Here is a 25,493-nt window from a genome sequence, read left to right as displayed (position 1 = left end):
CTCCGCCCACAAAATATCAGGAATGTCTTGATAGCGTCGAGCCAGCTGCGAGTGGCTCGTTGCACGATGCGCAAGCCCCCATACACTATGAAAACTCGACGCGTTGCACGAAGCGCGATTCGATGCTCGATAGTGTATGGGGGCAATAAATTAACATCTCCACTTCTGGCTTATTTTTTCCGATTCTGCATTTGCGCTCGTATTCAGAGAGAAATGTCCCTCCTTATATCTTATTATGTTCTTTGCTTGCATTCCGCGTGAAGGTCAGGGGGATGAGAGGGAATTACTGGCTCTTTCAGCCTTTAAATCGATGTAACCGCTACATAGTCCTAACGTAAGTAGGAGCTGGTAGATTCCCTGGGGTAGACGGAAATGCGATGACGTCATCGCACGGTGAACTCTACAGCTTCACAGCCCTGATGATGTGACACGCGTACCTAGTCGTGGCCTGAAGTGTCTATTACATCGCCTCAGTTCTTCGCTATTTTTGGATGTAGGTAGTGTGTGGTTCGAAGAGCATAATTATTAGTGATCTTAGAGTTTTTCTTCGACAGTTCAATATCTTAGTCAGTTAATAAAGTCAGCAAAATGATTAAAGAAACCAAACTTTGCGAGGAAGATTGTAAACTGCTGTTTTCTCAAAGTCATGTAAGCTCATTTGCCCACGTGCCTCAACGGTTGCACAAAAAGAGGACACGCCTCCTCCACTTGTCCCGGCACGTACACACGCACACACTCACACACTCTCCCTCACTCTCACTCTCCGAGTCACGTTGAACCACGTTTCACGCCTTGCCGGTTCTCTCTCTCTCTCTCTCTCTCTCTCTCTCTCTCTCTCTCTCTCTCTCTCTTAAACGATTTGTGTGTAGTTTTAGAACGAGTTTCTATAAAAAATATATCTCCCCAGAGAAAAGCGGTTTAAAATGAATTTTTGTAAAGTACCATTCAAAGAAGTTTTATATTCTTGTGTATTCTATGCAAGAAACAATACCCACTGTAAAATGAAATAAGGAATAAAGGAATCTCTCTCTCTCTAAACCGATTTGTGTGTAGTTTTAGAACGAGTTTCTATAAAAACTGTCTCTCCCCTGAGAGCAGCGGTTTGATGAATTTTTGTAAAGTACTTACCACTTAAAGAAGTTTTGTATTCTTGTGTATTCAATGTAAGAAACTTAATACTCACTGTAAACTGAAATAAGGAATATAGGAATCTCTTCTCTCTCTCTCTCTCTCTCGCCGGTGCTCAAAGAATTCATATGCTGCCACAGTGTCTGTGCCATGGACGCTCTCCGTCAGTCACCCGCATGAGTCAGATGATTGTGTGAGGGTCAGGTTTGGGTGGATTCTCTCCTCTCGCCAGGACCTAACGGTCAATTGAGGTAAGTTAACCTCAGATCTTATGCGAACGGCTTCCTTCTGTGTACTTTATTCTCTTTTATTCCGTGCTCCTCCTCCTTCAGTCGCGCTGCACAACACGTGACGGCTAGTACTACTTGGATGACACCCCTCACTCCCCCGAACACTCTCTCTCTCTCTCAGGATTATTTAATAGCAGTTAAAAATAAAATACCCATACTAACTCCGTTTAGCTGACGTGCACTGTTGGTGAAAATGTGGCCATATTTAAACCAGGCAAGTTTCCGTCGCATGCTAGCTATTGACGTATGCTGTGAAGTAACGAGTCTTGCACTCCTACACTCATGGAATGTCTTCCCGGTTTCAACTGCCCCTGCCCCCCGCCGCCCTCCCCCTCCCGCCTAACACCCACACTTCTTCACTTTCACAAGACTAAGGGAAACGTTTCGTCTTCCCACGGTTTAACTTTCCTTCAAGCAAGGTGCCAAGACCACCTCTCTCGGTGGTCTTAGTTTAACTTGGCCCGATCAAGCTTCTTTAAATACACTCTCAGAGTATATTTAAAGGACCATGGGCATGGTGTCCCGAAGGACCTTGGGCCAGGTGTACCTGAAATGGCATGCGTTAAATAGCCTCAAGTGCTTAGCATTTCTGTAGTATCATAAAAGGTAAAATAAGATCGTGAAATTACGCATCGTACTAGTAGTATATATTTCGTCATACTGGATACCTGCACGCGGATATGAGTGTGCATTTCTATCATTATCAACTTTGAGGAGTTAGCTCCGTTATAAGCAACTGCTATTTAGGCAGGAATCGAATTACTAGCTAAGTGCTCCTATTATCTCCTTTCATGAAGATTATCCTGCGCATAAATACATGAAAAGGTATTCGGACATGACAAACTTCCATCAAAGCAACTTCAACTACTAACGTTTAGCCAACTTCGTCACAGCCATGAAGCACATAATACGCATGAGATTTCATTTGGTCGAGATCCTGGTAATACTAGGCGAAATCGGTGACATTTATAACTGATGATAGCAGTAGTAAGCTCAATGAGCGCATGTCACCTTGCATTCGTGTCTTTTTTTTTCTTTTTTTTTTTCGACAATGAAAGAACGGATTTGATCAAAAGGAAATATGGCATTACATTCACTGAGAGACTCGCTCTAAGGTAGCTACATCCTGTTGGTAGATACTGAAGAATATAGATTTGATGCTGTTTCTGTGGTAAAATTCATCACATCTTCATTGGTTGCTAATTTGGCTTGTTATCCAAGCGTCACTTTCGGAGGTGCTAGTATACTAAATACCGTGTGGTAAATGGAAAGTAGAGAAGGCCACACGAAGGATCGTTTATTTATTAATACATTTTTTCGACCACAGCATAGCAATGGGTATGTGAAATACTTTGATCCCTCGCAATGGCGTCCCGAGGAACTTCCGTCATGTTTAGTACTATAGAAGATTCACATCAACCGCGCATTTGATGTCGAGCCCAGTCCCTTACGACGCTCCTGATTGGCTGTTGATAAACCAATGACGGGGCTGGAAACTCTCAGTCTCTCTCGAGAGTTCACATGTGTAGGATCTATGTTCCGCCTCTCCTGAGGTATACATCTTTCAGGAGAGGTGGAACATACATCCTGCCTAAGTGAACTCTCGAGAGAGACTGAATTTCCAGCCCTGTGATTGGCTTATCAACAGCCAATCAGGAGCGTCGTAAGGGACTGGCCTCGACATCAAATGCGCGGTTGATGTGAATCTACTACCTATAGCACCTCGGAGTAGGTGACGCGTGGATAACTAGCCAAAGTAGCACCCTAATTGTCTGCCACCAAAAGTTTACAATAGGAATGTCATTTGATCCAACAGTTTTTAGGTAAGCCTGTTAAAGGAAGGTAAACTGACAATTAGAAGAAAAAGAATTCAACCTAAAATCAAGCTTGCCGGAGTGACGTTAGCCATAGACCGACGACCGTAGACGAGGTCCAAACCACCATCTTAAGACCAAGGCCAAAGACAAAACTCAGGCGTCCATGAGAGAGACCTTTGTAGCCCACAGCCGAGGATTGGAAGACGTAATTGTATTGAAAACTCCCTTCCAAAATAATGACTTTTTTGTCTTGCAACCGTACATAAAAAACTATTTTTTCCTTTCTTTTATATGCAAGTAATAGTTAGAAAATAGGATAAATGTGCATTCATTCATACGGTAAAATATGTAACTTTCTTTTATATGCAAGTAATGGATAGAAAATAGGATAAACGTGTATTCATTCATTCGGTAAAATATGTAACATGCGAACTGCATGAAGGTGACATAAGGGTTCATTGTGTATAGAATGATTTTCACGAAACCCACTTCAGCAAATCGTTGTTGCTTATCAGTCATCGTGATTGTTGACTGATAACGTTCAGATATGAATAATCACACATTTAGATAAAGATATTCAACAATTCCTCACGTTGCAGGAATGTTTAGACGCATAGGCATGCCTAAGCACAACCGACATGCGTGCGGACACACACACACACACACACACACACACACATATATATATATATATATTATATATATATATATATATATATTCTCTCTATAAAACTCTTTTTCTTGTCTAAACATTAAAAACATATCATCATTGCGCTAGAGATCCGCAAATAACAAGAATGAAATATTTAGTACGAAGTCTACGTATTACATCATTCATGGAGTGCGTCTTCCACTAAATCCCACCCAGGGACAGTTGATATGTTGCATCACGCTCCCTTGATCGGCTTCGGATTAACCCCAAATCCGTCGACCAAAGAGAACGCGTAAAACGTTTGTATGTACTATGTGTGTGTATATATATATATATATATTATTATATATATATATATATATATATATATTATATATATATATATATATATTTGATATGCTGTTGTCACTATCCAAAAAAGGAGCAAAAATTCAAGAAGTTAAGAGGGCATTGTGGCCATTACAGTTGCATATGCATCTGGTAAAAAGTGACCAGTAGTATATATATATATTATATATAACAATAGTATAATGGTATTATATCCCCAATAATATATATATATATATATATATATATATATATATATACACACAGAGATGGTCCGTATATATTTAGACATTCATTCTCATGCAGATATACTCGTATTTTGTAATTTCCTCAGGCTGATTACAGGAACCTTAATCCTATTATATTGAACTCTATTATTTTGAAGACACTATAATGCTTTTTTAAACTTTTGTGTTATTTATGTGAGTAGAGTCTCTTGAGATCCATTTGCAGAATTTGTGTTAAACGCTGAATAAATTATGAGCAATAATATACTTTCATCGAAGTATTTGTTCCATTGCTGGCACACACACACACACACACACACACATGAATTTCTATATGAATCAGCTTATGAGACGGTTTTCTGCACACGATGTCCATCTTTTGTTCGACATTTTAAGGGGCTAAGAGGGCAGCCAGTGTCTCTTAGTTATGCCCCAGGACAAGCCCCTTTAAAGGGCAACAGATTGGTGAACGTCCTGAAATCTCCTTCATCCTCCACCAAGGTGGGCATCAGGTGAGGCTTCATCTCACCTTGGAAAGCTGGGCAGTGTCTCCATGTCAGCGCCTCAGTGGCATGATTGGTATGGTCTTGAACTGCCACCTCGGTGGCCGCGAGTTCGATTCTCGGGCATTCCATTGAGGAGTGAGAGATGTGTATTTCTGGTAATAGAAGTTCACTCTCGACGTGGTTCGGAAGTCACGTATATAAAGCCGTTGGTCCCGTTGCTGAATAACCACTGGTTCCTTGCAACGTAAAAGCACCATACAAACAAAGAAAACAAGCAAGTCTCCAGGTCGGTCATTGAGTGGCATCTGAAAGCAAGGGACTTCGAAGAGTTTTGCTATTTCGGAGTAAACTCAAGAATCCGTCGGTGTTGCGTAATCCGTTGGGGATGAGAAGTTTCATAGTATACTTATTTTTTTTTTTTTCGTTTTATAAGTTTTGATTTTGACTGCAAAATGATGTGGAGCAATTTAGTTGCTCTTTCTGCAGTAGTATTCAGACTTTATTGTTCTGTCAGTTATTCTTGATATCTTCCTGTTGTTCATTTCCTGACTGATTTTTCCCGAAAAGGTCATATGCCGCCAACCAAAACTACAGTAGATTCACATCAGCCGTGCATCTGATGTCTAGACCAGTCCCTTACGACGCTCCTGATTGCTGTTGATAAGCCAATCACAGGGCTGGAAACCCTCAGTGTCTCGAACGAGTTCACATAGGCAGGATGTAGGTACTTTTGAAAGACGTATCCCTCAGGAGAGGTGGTACATACATCCTGCCAATGTGACCTCTCGAGAGAGACTGAGAGTTTCCAGTCCTGTGATTGGCTTATCAACAGCCAATCAGGTTTGTCGTAAGGGACTGGCCTAGACATCAGATGCACGGTTGATGTGAATCTACTCTAGTAATACCTCGAGGTTATATTTTCAAAGTTGCTTCAGTAGCGTTGATTTTGCGACGGACATTTTCTCTTAAACAAACTGCCTTTCTTTTAGCAGTTGATGATAACAGTAATATATTGATGAGTTTGACGTCATCAGTAAGCAGCTACTTTGGTCCTGTAAAAGTTAACTTTCCTGATAACTACTTAAATATGCAATGTTGCTGTTTATAAAAGTAAGTGGTCCTGGTAAGAAGGAAAATTACCATTGTAAAATTATGTAAACACTATGACATATTTGTAAATCTGCATTAATATATTTTTTCTAATAAAAGATAAAAAAAAAATACTTGAACGAGTGTCCCAGCTACGAGACAGAATGAAATGAAGAGAGTGATAATAAATATTTATTAAATCTTTTAGGTAACTATAAACTATTTAAGGACATGCATAAGAATTGAATCAAGCTTCTTTCGATACAATAACTGAGCAAAGTCATATTCACACTCGACATCTCCACCTGATCTGTGTTGAAGATTAAATTGACCTCAGTTTACCTTCGTTAACAGGTAAGGTCGAGATTCCTATTAATATCATTCATATTTTTTTTTTTACGTTTTATTAGGAAAATATGACATTCATCACATCTACAATCAACTACAGGAATTTATGGGAACAGATAGCGTTGTAAGGTTCCGAACATAAATGGAACTCATTAATTGACTGGGTATCTTTGAATACTGCAAATGTAGCCGCGAGATTCCCCCCTCCTCCGTTACATCGATTCTGAACAGCCAAGGCCATGTTTGGTAAGTTAGTTATGGTAAGGAAAAATGTGATCTAACTTTATCGAAGAATGATTCATGGCCAAAGATTAAAGGAGAGCTGAAAGGCGGCAATTCAGTGAAAACAGAAAGTGGGTTGTGGAGAAGAGGCTTCTTATTTGAGGGAGTCATTGTGCAAAAAAAAAAAAAAAAAAAAAAAAAGTGGTATTTACCTTCTGCAAGAGGTTTTGAGAGGCTGGTATTCTGTGTCTACAAAAAAAAAAAAAAAAAACGGCGCGATATTTTCCCACAAGAAAGTAGAAACCAAGATCTATATAAACCTTGGTGGAAACGGAATATAAAATTTAGCCTAAGGCCAAGCGCTGGGACCTACGAGGTCACTCAGCGCTGCAAGGAAAATTTAAAGTAGACAGGTTTGAAAGGGGTAACAGGAGGAAAACCTCAAAGCAATTGTACTATGAAACAATTGTTGGCAGGGCGTGGAAAGTAGGATGGAAGAAAGAGGATAAGAACGAAGGTACAGAAAAAGGAATGAAAGGGGGTTGCAGCTTGCTGAACGTCATGACGCTTGTAACGACAGCCTGTTGACGTCTATAAAGACTTATTTTGGTCAGAATTGTCTGAGGCACTGGCAACCTTCTCCAAGACACGTCAATTTGTTTTTCTGAAGTGGTTTTGACTAAAAAGGTGCTGGAACATTTTTTTTTTTTTTATTACTGAGGCTTTTTTTAATTGCTATGATTTGAATCTTGTTGTAGAGTCTCCAGTTCTTCAGCGTCTGTGCAATCGGCAAGAAACTGAGAGAGTGAGAGACTCGCCGTTTGTATCATCCATTTTGATACACAGCTCCGCAAAGCTTATACTATTTTTCATCCAGGAGAATATCTATTCTCTCTCGAAAATCCCGATTGTTCAGATAAATTCTCTCGTATTAAACACTCCTACCATTCAATTCTGAGTCAAGGACATAGACCGCCTTGTTCTGGTACAGAATAAACAATCCTTTATCACAACTGAGCGGTGCATGTCTAGTAGAAGTGGTGGTATTCGTCGCTGTGACGTAGAAGAAAATCGAAGAATTTGACAGTGAATGTCATTTTCCAAATGAGTTTACTATGTTCTGTGTGCTGTCTGTTCGTGAAACGTTTTAATTTGACTGGGTATCGGTAGCTTTGATGACTTCGCTTACTTTCCGAAAATGGCGCGTAAACTTTGATCCATCGGCTTGTAAAAGTCCGGGCCACAACATTGCCTGAATAACCAACGACATCAAAAGCCTTGGAAAGATATTCAGTCAAACGTGCTTCATGATGCATGTTGTTTATGGGCGATGTGCCTCTGATCTAATCAGCCTATAGGTTTTGAATGCTGTATTCACAGTCCACAAAGAAAAAGGGAGAAAAATAGGAGGAACAATAAAGCCGACGTCAGGAAAGAGGTCACAGGTGCGCGTTTTCTGTCCGATGAAAAGATTCATCATCCGCAAAACGGAAACCGACGCCTTTAAAGAGGATCAGCCGTGATCGGGGGTTATGAGTCATCGCATTTCTACTCGTTCATCAATTTTCTGCAAGAAATAATGAGACTGGGGTGGATGACGGCTTCCCACAAGGGGAGAACTGCTTCTGGCATGCTTCGTTAAGGAAGATGGAGACCTCCTCACCACTTAACCTGGAGAGAATATTGTTTTTTATGGCAAATACGACGTGTATATTCTAATTTTAAAACAATGATGCTTCATATATTCAGCGTCACATCGCACCATAACACCAAGAAGTCCGTTGCAGGCTTAGGATACACTATATATTGCTAATAGATGTAAACAAACTGTTAAGGGGTGGTTTCGCCTATTTGGCGGGAATATAGTAAAAAAAAAAAATGCGCCAAAGTTTCTTCGGCGCAATCGAGTTTTTTGTATAGCTTATAATCAGGCCACCGGAAATAGATCTACCTTTTTGTGGTCTAGAAATAATGTTTTATGAGCCGCGAGCCATGAAACTTTAACCACGGCAATTACTATATCGTTGCCAGACGCAGTTATGGCTAACTTAACCTGAAGTAAAATAACAACTACTGAGGCTAAAGGTCTGCAGTTTGGTATGTTAGATGACGGGGTGGTGGATGATCAACATACCAAATTGCAGCCCTCTAGCCTCAGTAGTTTTTAAGATCTGAGGGCGGACAGAAAAAGTGCGGACGGACAAATAAATCCACCTCAATAGTTTTTTTTTTTTTATACAGAAAACTAAAAGCATAAGTTTGACCAAAAGTAAACTTGTCATGAAAGATGGTATTCTTCGTCTCAGTGATTTTTTCACAACTGCCTGTTTTCATTCTCGTGTTTGCGTCGTTTTTGAGGATATCTAGGTCATGATTGAAGACTTAATTAAATTGTATTCCACATAGAAAAATGAACAGTTGTTTTCTTGGAAAATGCCCAACAGTTTCGTCCTCCAATGGACCTCTTCTGGAGCGTTTATTAATAAACGCTCCAAAAAGAGGTCCATTGGAGGACGAAACTATTGAGCATTTTCCAAGAAAAAAAAAACTTTTCATTTTCCGATGCGGAATACAATTGAATTTAGATATCTTCGTTCCTAAGAGGATTACCAGTTCTACGACTCTTTATGTGGATAGATTAGCAAAATGTTCGACGCTTCACAAGATGAAAAGTAGCGAAAGATAGCCAGAATTATTTTTCTCTGCATTTACAGCATTCAGGTTGTTAATGCTACTGTATCAGAGACACTCGCTCAACGTGAACACTATGAATAGTGATGCCACTGTGTAAATAACGTATAGGTCATTCATTCATATTAAATGCGAACACAGAATTGAGTAAAAATGAAAACGGTTTTATTTCCATTGTAATGGTTTTCAAATATATATTTATCTTTTAACTCTTGTGACCTTTTCGAATCGCCTTGTGAAAGGAGTGTCGGACCTGCTGGTAAGTATTTTTGACTTTGCATTGCAAATTTGGATTATCAAAACGGGGAACGCCTTGCACCAAAACCCGGATGTACCTTGAATTTCGAGATGCATTGTTGCTGTTGTCGTCCTTCTAAAGGCCTTCTTTGGGGCTGACAATGGTTGACGACCTCGCAATGGTCATCAACGCGCAAGGTTGCAACGTTGGTATTTCACAGTTGTTTTTGCTGTTGGGGCTTTCTCTTGTGAAAGATGGCGCCCGGTTTGGGAGCGACTGACTCGCGTGGACGAAAACAATGACCCTCACGACGGTCCCTGTCCGGAAGAGTAAGGGAGAAGAGAGAGAGAAAAGGAAAGGACGCTGGTATGGGAACCAGGGCGAAGTTGAAATAAGATTATCAGTTCGGGTCAGGGGCACGTGATTTGGAGGGTCACGTGCTGTGCCTCCACTCCAAAGGTTAGTAGCAGGTGAATGGGGGCACTCTGATGTGTGTGTGTATGTGTGTGTCGCGATCAGCTCCCAGCCTTTAGTGCTTGTCGGTGGTACAGTTCTCTATCTTATCAGGCGCCAATGCACCAGGGACCGGCCAAAAAAAAAAAAAAAAAAAAAAATGTTCTAGTTGACACAGAGGAAAAACTTGAATTAATGAGATTTGACCTGACAATTTCCTCAGAGAATCAACCAAAAAGAAATGTGCGAAAATTCAAGCACACAAATTACTCTATTGAATTAAATTACCAATTACTTAATTACTTAACAGGAATCTTAACATTATTTTTGGGTCGTGTGAGGAAAACAGCAGACAGAGAGAGAGAGAGAGAGAGGGTGGGGGTTGGGGGGAGGGGGCCATCGTTTGGCATCAGTATATTTCTCGTGTTCCTTCCCTTGGTTCAACATGTGACTTACGGAGCGTAAGACGTAGCCAACAGTCTAATCAAAACATAAACGCCCCCTGCAGCTAAAAGCATCAGACTTTCTTCACTTATATAAATGTCTGCTTCATTAAAGGCGTTCAGTTTCTAGCCACTGAGAAAATCAAACCTTTGTAGATCATTCACACAGCACATTCAGTCATCATAAAATCGTGATATCAATAAAATCAAATGTCTACTAAATTACACAATTAAAGGACAATGTGTCAGTGCGAATAAAGGAACGACAATCGGTGTAAATAAGTGATGTAACAAGAATAGAGATGACTTGTACGAGAAAGGACTATGAAGAGAAATTTTTTTTACATACGTTGGTGCTATTGATAATGGTCATCCTACATTCTAGCACCTCAGTGGCCGCGAGTTCGATTCTCGGGCACTCCACTTAAGGGTTAGAGATGTGTATTTCTAGTAATAGAAGTTCACTCTCGACGTGGTTCGGAAGTCACGTAAAGCCGTTGGTCCCGTTGCTGAATAACCACTGGTTCTATGCAACGTAAAAACGCCATACAAACAAACATCCTACATTCTGCAATTACTTACAATTCTATGTGCATTGTTTCAGTGACTCCAATTTCAGTAGCTATAATCAGTCAATCTAGATTATCCTACCGATAAACCAATGCCAAAAATCAAAAGTTGGCAACATAATCATTGAAGAAAAGTTGGCAACATAATAATTTCAGACAGAATATATTTTCCTTCCTAACAATAAGGAAGCAGTTTCCTCAAGACATTCCATTGTTTTTAGTCGTTTATTCAGGAATTCAGATTAAGATTTAGACGACTCATTTTTCCCAAAATTAATTTTGAAATTATCCTCACGTCGTTGTTTTCGATTAATGGCATCCCTTAAATTCAGTGTTCAGTTAATCAATCCAGTAGAGCTGTGAATGTGTTGCCGTAATGTTAGGTGCAGAATCTCTCTCTCTCTCTCTCTCTCTCTCTCTCTCTCTCTCTCTCTCTCTCTCTCTCTCATTTCATAAGATACATTTTAACGTTCATTTTATAATCCAATACATATAAAACACATGTAATTTATGTACAAAATCAGCAAATATATAGTCACAATATTTTTTTACTATGTATATACATACATATACACATATCTACATACTGTATATACATACCCATTATACTTACATATATATCTGTATATATTAAATTTCAGCTAACTACGTGTAAAATGAGAATAAACGTTCTTAAATGATTTACGCAATACACACAGAATCTAGGTCGATATTTGAGACAGCAACTGTCATATAGTTCAATTAACACACGAAGAACAAGGTAACTTGTTTTAGCGTCGCTGGAGTTTTGAAAAAATAAATGAATAAGAAATAAACAGGATGCTGAAAAATAGGATTAAAGAAGCAGCAGTGACGTCACTAGATGACGTAAGAAACAAAGTAGTGAAGTGTGAACTTTTAACGTTAGCGTTACGCATGAAGTCGTATTGAAAGTTTGATGCACTTTTCTAAGGATGACTTCGCCTCTGGGCAGTTTTTAGATTAGCCAACGCCCTAAGGGCCATTGCCGTAGAATAAAGACGATATTTCAAAGGCACTCTGCCAGATACTGAAATGCTCGGAATAATTTTGATTGGCGTAAACGTAATGGATGCTGCCTAGTTAGTTAATGCCAATCGTTTTAAAATCTGACATCACCATCGATATGAAGCTTTTTAATGAAGGAATCCAACTAATTGCTTATTTTCATTGCTGTCTCTGTTATATTCCAGAAACAGAATTTTCAGATATTTTTAGTTTTGAGCTGATAATTTCATGATTGGAAAATATTTAGTGGGTAAACAGCACCACCATTGTCGGGAATAGTTCTCGCGCTATTTACCCATTTGGAAAGAGTTTTTCGCACCAGCTTTAGAAATACCGGACAGTTTCAGTCTTACACTCGTGCTGGGCTCTTATCTTCTTACAAGTAACAAACTTACAAGCTGGAAAAACGGAAACTAAAACTTTGCACTCTCCATTTGGGATATAATCTTCAGATTCTAATATTAAACTTTAATGAAACCTACAGACATTATTTTTCGTACGTCAGGAGTACGCCAGTTGTTTTAAACCGGCTTCATCTCCACTCAAGGTCCACAAGATTTTTTGAAGTTTGCCTGCAAGTCAATGGATGGCGTCCTGGGACGTATAGCCAGCCAGGATTTTCGTCGGGACTCGAGAGTAACGTCAGTCCAGTCGACATAATTTGGGTAAGCGCCCTATTGTCGCTGTGAATCTAGAAACCCAGTTTTCAAATAATGTAATTTTCTAGGGAACTTAAGCTTACGCATTTAGATTGAATCGGATACTATTTTAGGATATACAGTCTTCGATTGGCGTAGTGGTGTTGCAGATTTGTGAGTTTTGTAGAATATCTTGTTGCCATTGCAGGATTTTGTCTTCAATTTTCATTTGTCTTAAGTGTTAAATTTTGTCTTCAATTTGTATTTGTCTTAAGTGTTAGATTTTGTCGTCAATTCGCATGTTTTAAAGGTTAAATTCTATCCTTCTTGGATTAATGAGGGCTATAGGATTTGATCACAGGCAAATGTTTTACTGAGGATTTGGATTTCATCATATTTTATTGGGTAATTCTAAAGAGTAACCCTGCACGGACCGCAAGGAACGTAACCGCGAATACAGCATCAACTAGGGATTGGGGCTCCTTAATAAGCAACCCGAATGCTATAGGAAACGGCAATTTCCAAAGAAATACCCGACGCGGAGTTATTATTAAGATTTACCTTTTATTGTGCACAATCAGTTATGACACGTTTGAATAGTCACAGTAGATAACGATACTTTATTCGGCACAGTGGGGACTTAGCATGTCATCAAACTGCTGTCGAGCTATTTGTTTGTTTGTATAGTGCTTTTATGTTGCATGGAACCAGTGGTTATTCAGCAGCGGGACCAACTGCTTTACGTGACTTCCGAACCACGTCGAGAGTGAACTTCTATCACCAGAAATACACATCTCTCACTCCTCAATGGAATGGCCGAGAATCGAACCCGCGACCACCGAGGGGGGACGCTAATACCATACCAACCACGCCGCTGAGGAGCTATTTGACCACATGCTTAGCTTTCCACAGCACCGAACTCTTTTATGGGACCACTTCGGAACATAAACGCGTTTCTAACCTAAAAAGGTTTCGGTAAATCCAGGGTAAATCATAGTATCCGGGTTGCTTAATAAGAATCTACCGTTATTTTTTGGGGGGGTCGACTGTAATTAACCCCCAGGGACTCGTACTAAACACGGCGAAATGCATTTTACGCCCTAATCCCTGGTGTTGTTGATGAAGCTGGCTTTATGCCAGCACGGGCTCTTCCTCATAGAGCAGCCAGTAGCTTCCCCAGTTGCGGTCGTACTCCTTACAGTCCGTGCGGAGTTATTGAGTTATACCTACAATTACCAAGGTTTGTTACTTTGTCTTGATTTTTCACAAGTTTTGTTTGCTTGGTTTGTTTCCCTATTAAAAACTTAATTTAAAATATAGTCGTATTCGTTCTAACAAATTGCTCGCTATGCAAGTCTTTGTTGTATTTCCCTAATATTCTGAATTGTTCTTTATTCGTTTTGATTTTTCCGAGAGAGAGAGAGAGAGGGGGGGGGGGGGTGGGTTGCTGCGGGTAGTTTGAGAGATGTGAGTTTGAGAAAGAAAGATTGAGGATGGGGAGAGAGTTTGAGAGAGAGAGTGGGGGCCGATATGAAAGTGATCGAGAGAGAGAGTTTGAAAGTTAGAGAGAGGGAGGAGGGAGGAAGTTGGAAAGACTGAGGAGAAAGAGAGAGAGAGAGAGAGAGAGAGAGAGAGAGAGCGAGAGGAGAGAGTTTTTGCAGTTAGAGAGAGGGGGAGGGACGAGGTTGGAAAGCTTTTTGAGGAGAAAGAGATAGAGAGAGAGAGACGAGAGATAGAAGTAGAGATGAGATTTTGAAGTGTAGAGAGAGAGTAGGAGTGGGAATTTGAGAATGGGTGTGGGGACTGTTCATGGAAGAGGATTAAAGAAAGTGAGCATTTCGGTGGGGAATGTTCAGTGCAATCTCTGTGGGAAGACGTTGAACAGTCGACCCTTGTTGATAAGGTAGGGAAAGCAGCACAGTAGACGCTAGTCATAACGAGTGACTAGCAGAACAACTCAATCAGTTAATCAGATGGCAACGCGGACATTTACAAGAGAAACAATACCGAAGTACAATGAACAGCCACATTGATTGTTAGCGTTTTTTTTTTTTTCTTTTCTTTTAATCATCGCGTAGTCGTTGCAGGTAAGAGATTTTTATTTGATTTTTTTTTCTCATAAAGTATAGTCACGTTATAGGGGGACACGATGGATTATGTTGGGAAGAAAAATTGCAGAGCTTGTCATAAAAATGAGATAAAAGATGAAATATTGGCACGTAGAGCCAAATGGGAGTATTACGTTTGCGCGCATTTGGGAATTAAGAAGTGTTACGATTGCGCGCTAAATTTATTACATTTTCGCGCCTCTTTTCCCCCTTTATTCTTTCAGTCATTTCTTATCAAACTGCCCTACTGCATATGGTTATGATAAGATAACGAACACCATGACAGATCACAGCACTGAAGTGAAAAAACCTTGTAAGTAAATAAATAAAAAAAGTTAAATAGAATGAAACTACCTTAACAACCATTGAAATTCATACACTTCTAAAGGTTAAGAGCTGTGGAAAAAATAGAACTTAACGTACTCCTCGGAATGAGTTTGACAACAGAGATTACTGGAATACCCTGAAAAATGCATGCGCGCAATAGCAATGGAAAGATGCACGTCATGGTAATGGTTTTAGAGTTAAGTTATAGGGGCAATGCGAGCAAGTGTAATGCACAGGAGCCAAATATAGCAGTAAACATTTGTTAAAAGAAAATGAGGAAAACAAGACAACTTCTCCTTTTGATTAAACGATGAGAATTGAAGTAAAAGTATTTGGTGAAAGCTTACGAATAAAAAGATTCCAGTATAAGCAAATCAGTTTACAAATTAACATTACTCTTTATACAGAATATCAATTCCCAGGATCATAGGTTGCTTAATACCATTGCCTGATATTATCCACACCGTTATCTTGAAAATCATCAAAAAGCGAAGAAAAAAAATAATTCCACATTTCCGTGGTTCACGAATTTCATTATCGACGTATCATCGAGAATATTATGAAAACGTGGTTCATAATTACGTATTTACCAAGCACGTGATTTTTTTATTTGCATTACTTTATTGAGCCACTAAGAGAGATGAAGTAAGTATCGTGAAATATCCCTTAACATTTATTTTTTTCTCAGGGATTAGGGACACATGGAAGAGGACAAACGACTGTCCCAAGGCTTCACACACACGTCAGTGTAGAGCACGACGCATGCCATGTGGTCTATGTAGCAGTTTACGACAGCATAAACTAAAAATATGAGAAGACGCAGTAGTGAATTCAGACCGAATAGCGGTGAGGAGAGCAAAGCCATCTTAAATTCGGTAACAATCCTCAACGCAGAATAGAATAGTTAAGTCTCTTGCATCGCTTCCAGTGGATTAAATCTCTCTCTTTCTATCTACTCCTCCTCACCAACCACCACCACACACAACCACACACCGAATATCGGTAATTGGGCATTTCAGCCATCGTTGGCCACAGTATCTGATACACTGATGTTTGAACCGTCATGAGAGAAGTTTTTGTGAATTTGCTACTAAATACTTTCACCTCATTGATAACCAAACGAAAGAACGAAAAATTATGACATTTAGCGGGATATTGCATTGAACCCCATTTGTTAACGACCTTGCCCCCGGCACGTTGTCTCTGATAAGCAAAAGTCGATAAAAAAAAAGGAACCCGACTTAGAGCCATTAATCCTGTTCACCGCAGACAAGCGAGAGACGACCAGTTTCTAAGGAGGAGCCAAGGCGCTAGTGACGTATGAATGATCACGGCTATTGATTCATCGCCAACTAGAGCAACAGATGACTGACTAGTGACGTAGCTATTTCTGTCTTCCCTTCATCAGCTCGGCAGCAGAAGGAAGAAACGCGAAACTTTATCAACAGTATTTAGCATCCTGCTATTCCCAACAGCACCAAGTATATTACTGAATTCATTACATAACTATATACAGGGAACGGGGTTGCCATTAATAACTGTATTGCTCGTTTCTCAGTTCTGATAAAGCAAAACATATCTAATGTTTACAAAATACGGATACATGCGCTTGAGTAAGATTCGTATTCGTAGGACATATATGATTATGTACGATCAATAGTAAGGAAGAAATTCAACAGGACCTGGAGATGATAATCACCTCATTCGTTCGCCGTTGAAAATGATTAAATCAGCTTTACAACTAAATCCATCAGCTCTATAATCAAATAGTCAATACTCAACCAATAGTTTTTCCAGTTAAGGAACATGGCACCCAATAATTCACTGTTGCCATATGTGTTAATCCTCCTAACTTGGGGATAAGACTTACACAAAGCCGTGGAAATAAGTGAATTTAGCATAACTATTTGTAATATATATACATAGATATTAGAGCAATTTTATCATTATTGCATTACTGTGACATCTAGAATTCATGGAAACAGTTTGTAAAGGTATCGGCGTATGTGCCAAGTTTCACTAAATTGGCAACGATGCCCACTATTAATAGTAATGTATTATATAAAAAAAAAAAAAATTCCCCATGACTATTCATTGTTTGTGGAAGGGGAAACGCAAGACGTTCTATTCAGCAACATAAGATTTTGCATAATGAACGCAAGAAGAGCATCAAGCTGTAGCCATAAAACCTCCCAGGGTGTTGAAGAGTGAAGACCTTCGACGCAGCCGATGGGGAGCAACAGGGAGAGTGGGGGGGTTAGGTGGGATTTGGTGTTTGGGGGTTTGGTGGATCTGCTTAGGTGGGTGGAAGGGGATCGAGTCACGTGTTTGGTGTCATGCTCGGCCCCTTGTACTGTTAGTCGTGGGTGGAGCCATTGCTGAGTTGCCATACTCGTCAATATTTGTTAAAATTGTCAAATTAATCAAAATTTATTGGCAAAAGTTCATTTTCTGACGGTCGTATCAATAATATTCATATTCATAATCATAATAGTTAAGATAATGTGTGCATTGTAATCATATATGCCGTGTCTACAGAAGTCTTCAATTTGGCGGTACCTGGTAACATAGGTTTAAGTCCTCACTCTAGGCCGTGGCTAAGGCAATGGCAAACCGTCACAACTCTACAAGTGATTATCTCGGTGATACTGTTATCATGAATCTCTTCACGGGGTGCTTCGTTATCACACTGAATTAAATTAGGTTTTTATGTCTTTATGGCTGGCCAGATATTAGGCTTAGTCGGGCAGTTTATTTTATCTTTTTTTTTTTTTTTATTAATTCACCTAATCTTTCTCGACAGTTTAGTAACGCATTCACTAAAACTGCGGAGTCTTTTTTCCTGTAAATTAATATTATAAAAAGTCTACCCAATAAAATTAATGCAATTAAATGGACAATAACATAGTTGCGTAACAGCAGATAGCGATACATTTTAAGAAGTATAAATTATAATGGCCAGCGGAGATAAGTGCGGTGATCACGATAGTGTAAGGTCTGCAACTGCATAAATGGTAAAAGAAGTTTAAGATGTCTTCGATGGATTTTGATTAAAGCTGTAACCAAAACCAACGGCGGCCTCAGTGCAACTTCATGACTAATGGTTTTTGATGGAACCCCCTTCCTTGTCGCCAGCCAAGCAAATGGGCCAGATCATGTCTTCGGATCTAGGTATTTCAGTTGAAGAGGAGGTAATGTTTTTTTATTAAATATATTTGAATGCTGAATTTGAATTGATATCTCGTTCGTGACTTTGCACTCGTACAGCTGAATGATGTGAAAATGGAATTTCATAAGGTTCTTCATGCTCTGCGAGTAAATGAATGTATTATAATTTTTAAAGTAATAAGTAGGTGTTAGGTTACATAAAAGTTTTACTCCTTGGGAATTTGGGAAGTACCTTTAAGAAGACCATATATTTTTAATTTAATTTTTTTTATTCCAAGAGGCGATGGTTGTTAATTTTGAAAAAGGGACAATAAAAAGTGTTCGATCCGGCCAACGCAACGCAGTTGCATGCAAACTATAAGTAGTACCCAATGCTCGATTTACCCACTTAGACATTTATCAGCAAATAACTTTTGCAAGTCCGGCCTGGCTTGGAGCTTTAAATGAAGGTTTCATTTCGTTCTTCCTACTCATTAACGTCGAATGACTCCATGGAATTTGATCTGAAAAGTTCCCAGATCAGAAGGATTATAAATGCTTCCTCATCCAACAATAGTACACTTAGTCATTTTGCTATATATTCATTCACTGTTAGTGACGTGTTGAGTACCACAGTGACCTTATACCCTTTGATTGCAAGGTGGATTTATAGATCTTGTCTCTTGAAAGAGTATTAATACTTAGTACTATATCCGTTAGGGTAGGCGGGAAGATGGACCTGAGGGTTGATAGATAGTTTGGTCACGTTACATCAGTACTCTTGGGCATTGGAAAATGAAATGTGTGGCCATTATCATAGCCAGGGCCGTTTCTAGGCACAGGCGACACAGGCGGTCGCCTGGGGCGCCATTTGCTTGGGGGGCGCCAAATTGACATCCAAAATTAATATATAAATAAATGAGAGAAGTATTATTTTTACGTGAATAATTAAAATAAATAAATACAAGTGTAAACGCGAAAATAAATGAATAATGGAAGTGTTAATACTTGATGCAACGGTGTTTAATGTTTCGGAAAAGTTGGCAACACTGTATAGGTAGATGTCGTCAGTATCAAGGAGCTTTAAAACTAAGACAGCCGCCTGCTCACGATGCCACCACGACGCCACCTTAGTTAAGTTCTAAGCATCGTGTTTACTCCAATCTTTACTTCTATTTTTTAAGTCTTCTTAAGTTGTCAACGTAGCTGTCAAGCATTCAAGCTTTTATCAATCATGAAGAGGCAGTCCAAGCTGTCAGGTGCAGCAAACAAGAAAAGAAAAAGGAAGGAAGAGGAAAATCGAGCCCAAAGTAGAGGTAAGTGTGCAGCTGTGTTGTGTGTGCATAAGCCTAGCCTATAGTTTTTATAAGAAACAAAGTTCACTTTTTGGAGATATTTCTGAGTTGAAAATTCGAATGAAATCCAGGAGTTATATACCTTATAAACCAATGATCTGTAGTAATGGATAGGACATCCATCACTTTTTCGCGGTCAAAACCGGAGGCGTTATTTTGCGTTGATTCCTGTCATAAATGAGGTTAAAATAATCCATAATTATGACGTCATTTCCACGTTTTGGTACCTCTGACTCATTACAAACGGCGACCCCGAATAAATAGGGATAAAGCTGAGAAGATGATTATTATTAATTTTTATTATTATTTTAAATGTTACGTTTTCCTGGATTACTCTAAATCGAGTTTTGTGCTATATTAGGGTTAAAAACCGCATGGTACAGGGGTGGACCATGTACGATCAATGTGTACAACCCCAAGAAAAGTACATTATAACGCGTCCTGACACCGGAGTAGAGGTCTTTAGCTCCGTTTCTCACCAACAAGTCGCGTCTGATGCCCATCTCCGATGTCAGGACGCGTTATAATGTACTTTTTTCGGGGTTGTACACATTGATCGTACATGGTCCACCCCTGTACCATGCGGTTTTTTACCCTAGTTAATATTGACATTTGCTCATTCTCAAGGATTCTCAGGAGGTTACTTGTAACTTGTAGACCCTAAGCATAGCCTACATGCTGCAATGCAGTGATATTTGTACTATAAAAATTTAGATGTTTATAAATTATATGTTTATAAATTAAATTATATTAAATGCATAATAATTAACATATATTCTATAATTTCTTTTCGTCCAGATGCATTGAAAAAATATCTGAAGCCACGACAGCATCCTGTAAATGCTGAAACAAAGGAGTGTGAGGAGGCCTCGGTGTCACTGCCTTCTTCCCAAGTAGAAGAACCAGGTGAGTTTAACAGATCATATTATGAATGTACTCAGAGATGGGCAGTATTTAAATACTTTGTATTTAAATACGTATTTAAAATACTTTTGAGTATTTAGAATTTTATTTACAAATACATTTTGTTCTGCGTATTTAAATACTGTATTTAACTATTCTAAGTATTTAAATACAATGTATTTAACTACATTTATAGCTAAAATGTAAATAGATTTAAATGTGCAGTCCGTTTGATCGTGTCTGTTTGCCAGTTTATGTGGAATAAGACTTTATATTTGTAAATTTAAGTGTACTACTTAAAATGATTAATGAATGTCTTTTTTTCAATTAGAATTAGTAGCATTTTTGCATTTTTCACACACTTATTGATGATTACTGATTAAGTGATTAATGAAAGTTTTAAGATTGAGTCGGAATGAAAGAAAAGTGTAAAATACAGTTATTAATATATAAAATTCGAAAAAAAACCTGCAAGTAAAAATATTCACCTAAAACGCTCTGTATTCAATTTTTAGAGAGAAAGAAGAAGTACGTTTTCCGCTCTAGGTACGTACTGTAAGTTGACCTGATCGAGGAATCTATTTTTTTTATAGAATCCTTTTTCTAATTAGATATGTAATAAGGTAATAAGGCAGCATCAGAACTCGATGCATAGTCAGAAACATAAAAATGAGTCTTGTGATTGACCATTTCATTCAGAAGCTATTTCATGTGTGTTTGATTTCTTACAGAAGGAGGACCCAGCACCAGCAGCTGCAGCACACTCAATGACGATGTCCCATTCCCCCAGCCTAAAGATACTTCACAATCAACCCCAATAGGCACAGCAACAGATGTAAGCGAGTACAGTGAGTCTGTTACAGCAGCACCCATTGATCCTGCTGACTGGTCACCCGAGTTGTCTCATGGAGAGAGGATTGAGTTGGTAAGTCGAGGGCCATATGTAATCAAATCAGAGTTCCCATTCCCAAAGAAACAGGATGGAAGAAGTTGTCATCACCAATACTTCTACAGACAGCTAGTGAACGGGGAGAAAATCAAAAGAACATGGCTGACATATTCCAAGAAAAAAGATAGTTTATACTGTTTTTGTTGCAAACTTTTCCCAGAAAACATTTAAACTAAGCAGAGATGGCTTTAATGACTGGAAAAACTGCAGTGACTCACTCAAAATGCATGAGAACAGTCCAGAACATACAAAGAATATGGGGTCATGGAAAGAACTGGAGAGTCGTATTGAAAAGGGGCAAACAATTGACAAAGTTGAGCTGGCACTAATAAACAATGAACGACGTAGGTGGCGAGAGGTACTTACCAGGTTCGTGGCTATAATTCATAGTCTGGCAGAACGAAATCTTCCTTCCAGAGGGTCCACATACACACTTTACCAGCCCAATAATGGGAACTTTCTGAAAGAAGTTGAACTCATGGCTCAGTTTGACCCTGTTCTCAAAGAACATATTGCGAAGGTGCAAGGAGGTGCCAGTCATACATCCTACCTAGGCAATATTATTCAAAATGAGTTTATTGACTGCATCAGTAAGAGGCTTGTGGAGTGCATGGTGACCGAAATTAGACAATCCAAATACTTTTCAATTATTTTAGATTGCACTCCAGATTTAAGTCACAAGGAGCAATTATCTGTGATAATTCGAATAGTTACAGCTGAAGGCACTGCACAAATTAAGGAATATTTTATTGGGTTCCTTGAGGCCGAGCAGACAACAGGAGGAGAGCTCTCAAGACTCATACTCAAAAAACTTGAAGAGCTTAATATCCCCTTTGAAGACTGCAGAGGACAGTCATATGACAATGGGGCAAATATGAGAGGAAAAAACAAGGGAGTCCAGGCTAGACTTCTTCAGTTGAACCCCAGGGCTTTATTTGTGCCATGTGGAGCACACACTGTTAATCTGGTTGTGTGTGATGCAGCAAAGAGCTCTTCAGATGCAACTAGCTACTTTGGCTACCTGCAAAAATTATTTAATCTCTTTTCTGCCTCCACTCAAAGGTGGTCGACCCTAAAAAAACATGTGGACACAACTTTGAAATCCTGGGCAGACACACGGTGGGAGAGTCGAATCAACAGTGTTGAGGTTGTAAGATTCCAGGCTGCAAAAGTGAGAGATGCTCTTTTAGAGGTGAGAGCAAGCACTGCAGATCCAGCTATTAAAATTGAAGCACAAGCCTTAGCAGAAGAGGTGGGATCATACCGGTTCTCTATTTGTACGGTGGTGTGGTATGATATCCTTAGAAAAGTTCAAACTGTGAATAAACTACTGCAATCACAATGCATGCATCTGGATGTAGCTGTTGACATTCTCAAGAAGACTGAAACCTCCCTTGTTAGCTACAGAGACACTGGGTTTGCTAATGCCCAGACATCTGCCAAAGAGATATGTGAGGAGATGAATGTGGAAGCTGCTCTAAAGCAGAAAAGAACCTATTACCGATGGCTTGAAAAAAATGGAGTTTTCATTTTTCAATGTAGTTGTGGATATGGCCATTGAATCTCTGAGAGAGAGAACTGGAATGATGAGTGATGTTGCAAAGAAATTCAGTGTTCTCATAAACTTCTGTGACCTGACATCTACTGAGCTAGAAAAGCAAGCAAAAGATTTGTGTAATACACACATCTGGGGATCATTCTGATTTAAATTATGATGAACTGATTGTAGAGATGCAGTCATTTCCAAAACAATGGCCAAAACAAAATATGACAACATTAGACCTTCTTGTTTTTCTGGAGGAGAAAGGCCTGAAAGAGATCTATCCAAACATGTGGGTGGCATTAAGAATTGCTGTCACTACACCTGTGACTGTGGCATCTGCAGAGAGAAGCTTCTCTAAACTTAAGCTCATTAAAACATATTTAAGGTCTACTATGTCACAGGAGCGCCTAAATGGGCTGGCAATAATTAGTATTAATAGAGAAATATCCAAACAGATTTCGTATGATGACACTATAGATGATTTTGCTGCAAGAAAGTCAAGAAGAGTCAGGTTTTAAATATGAAAAATCAGTGAAGAAAACTTTTATATAATAGTTTTAGCATAGCCCTCAACATATATGCATTGAGTTCTATGGTTTTAGATTGGCAAGATTAGCTTTTTCAATTTATCTTAGGTAGGATTTGCAATAAAAATGTATAATGATGTTAGTCTATTAAAATTTACAAAAATAGTTTGTATACTTTTGAGTCTATACTTTTCCTTGTTGTGTATACATATACGTGAAGATGATTTATTAATAAAGTATGTTGTTTTGTTGTGGAGCTTGAGATCCTAGTTGTGTTCGAAATTGTTTATGTTATTATTTACAGCCTGGAGGGAAGGGGGGCGCCATAACTAGTTCTTGCCTGGGGCGCCTAATGAACTAGAAACGGCCCTGATCATGGCCTTTTTAAGAGACTCCACACACCGGGTAGCCATGATGCCTTTGCTGTTAACAGATGATTTTCAGGAACCTGTCACAAGAGGGAATGAAGTGGAAAAGTCTAGTCTCAGAAAATGTTAGTGGGTATTTTAGAGCTGTCACTGATCTTTAAAACAAAGAAGTTTGAAAAATGACAAGATCATAATTTAATCATTACTTTCTGCTTGTTAACAAAGTCATACCTAGACATTAATTCGGTGTCACACAGTAAGTTTATAAAGTAAAAAGCGCTAAAAATGTTAGTGATAACCATCAAGGCTATTGTAATCCACTTGACTTTCAATTGAACAAACCTTGGTTCTTAGCATTCCAAATTAATGCCTCACTCTCATGCAGCTGGATAGGTTACGTTTTGGTCTGCTATGTGCTTATAATCCAACATGGGGTCGTCATTTTGGAACTCATCAGTGTAGGCAGGCAGAAAAAAAAGCTGTTACTTGTAAGCATGTGACAGGTGATTGGATAGCCAAGGTCAGAGGTCGTTTATTATTATTATTATTATTATACGCCAAGCTGCAACTCTGTTTTGAAAAGAAGAATACTACAAGTCAGGGGTCCCATTAGGGATAGCAGTCCATTAGTCTCTTGGAAGTGAACTTTCTATCAAGAATGACTCAGAATTTTACATGAGCAGTTTATAGTTGAAGGGAATTTGTTAATGAAAAGATCTGGGAGGGAGTGATCCAGTGTCCTAGACATGCAGCGATCATACTTACAGTTTGTTAGGGTTTAATCAACTTCTGGGCAGAGGAGGGTGGGGGATCTAATGGGCTGGTTTATACATGTTAACAATTATTCTTTGATTTTTTTTTTTATTACCTTCACCCCCCAACTTTTGTATCATGCAATAATTTTGCCATATCTCAGTTTAAAGATTCTGCAACCAAAGGTCTACACTCGGGAGATGGAATCAATCTTTTCAAAGCCACACAGTAGAGTATTCATAAGATATAAAAGATAAAAGGTAATGGACCTAGATAACTACAACCTTGGGGAACACCAGACATATCGCTTTCTTAGTCACTACAGCTCTTCTTCCCATCAACCACTATGACCGAGAGACATGACCTAGGCCTAGGCTCAGTTAACGGTAGTAGCATCATACAACCTCGAGCAAACTGCTGACAGTTAGGACTAGACTAATGGTGATTACTCCTTTTCCAGGCTTTCTCTCGAGTCACGTCTGCGTCCTTATGGGTTCTTGTAGCTGATGACAGACAAGTCTTAAATATGGCGACTGAAGAGAGACGAGAATCCCACCTTCATTTACAGAATTGAGAGAGGCAAGACGCAGCGAGTTCGCCTGGAATCGTGATTATTGAGGACGAAGTCGAAGATGGAAGAGTTTGACCGCCTTATGAGACGCACCTGGTCTTGTTGTCAGGTAAGGAAAACCAATGTTGGTACATTACCCTATTCACACTATTAACACTATAAAGAGACAAATTGTACGTAATGGTAAATAATGCTTATAATACGTGCTCTTTGGTTTAAAGGTTGTTGTTTCCTGACACAATTATATATATATATATATATGCTTACATATATATATA

The 25,493-nt window shown here is 39.1% G+C and overlaps 2 long non-coding RNA genes and 1 pseudogene across 3 annotated transcripts in view; 2 read left to right on the top strand and 1 right to left on the bottom strand.

Annotated features, from left to right (window-relative positions):
- LOC135214858 (uncharacterized) overlaps positions 1-1,373 on the bottom strand; it is a 29,151-nt gene extending 27,778 nt beyond the window's left edge. The window contains exon 1 of the long non-coding RNA XR_010314508.1: positions 1,184-1,373. This is a non-coding gene — a long non-coding RNA (uncharacterized LOC135214858). The remainder of the gene's footprint in view (positions 1-1,183) is intronic.
- The window catches only part of LOC135214857 (uncharacterized), a 56,559-nt gene continuing 32,311 nt past the window's right edge, over positions 1,246-25,493 (top strand). Inside the window, exons 1-2 of one of the 2 annotated variants that reach the window (XR_010314505.1) lie at positions 1,246-1,379; positions 25,105-25,324. This is a non-coding gene — a long non-coding RNA (uncharacterized LOC135214857). Of the gene's footprint in view, positions 1,380-12,068; positions 12,692-25,104; positions 25,325-25,493 lie in introns of those variants that run through there. The other variant, XR_010314506.1, reaches the window with a different exon arrangement.
- Positions 18,277-23,738, top strand: LOC135214853 (zinc finger MYM-type protein 1-like; annotated as a pseudogene).

Source organism: Macrobrachium nipponense, chromosome 46, assembly GCF_015104395.2.
Source record: "Macrobrachium nipponense isolate FS-2020 chromosome 46, ASM1510439v2, whole genome shotgun sequence".
NCBI lineage: Eukaryota > Metazoa > Arthropoda > Malacostraca > Decapoda > Palaemonidae > Macrobrachium > Macrobrachium nipponense.
Note: the sequence above shows the minus strand (reverse complement) of the source record. Positions and strands in the feature narration are given on the sequence as shown.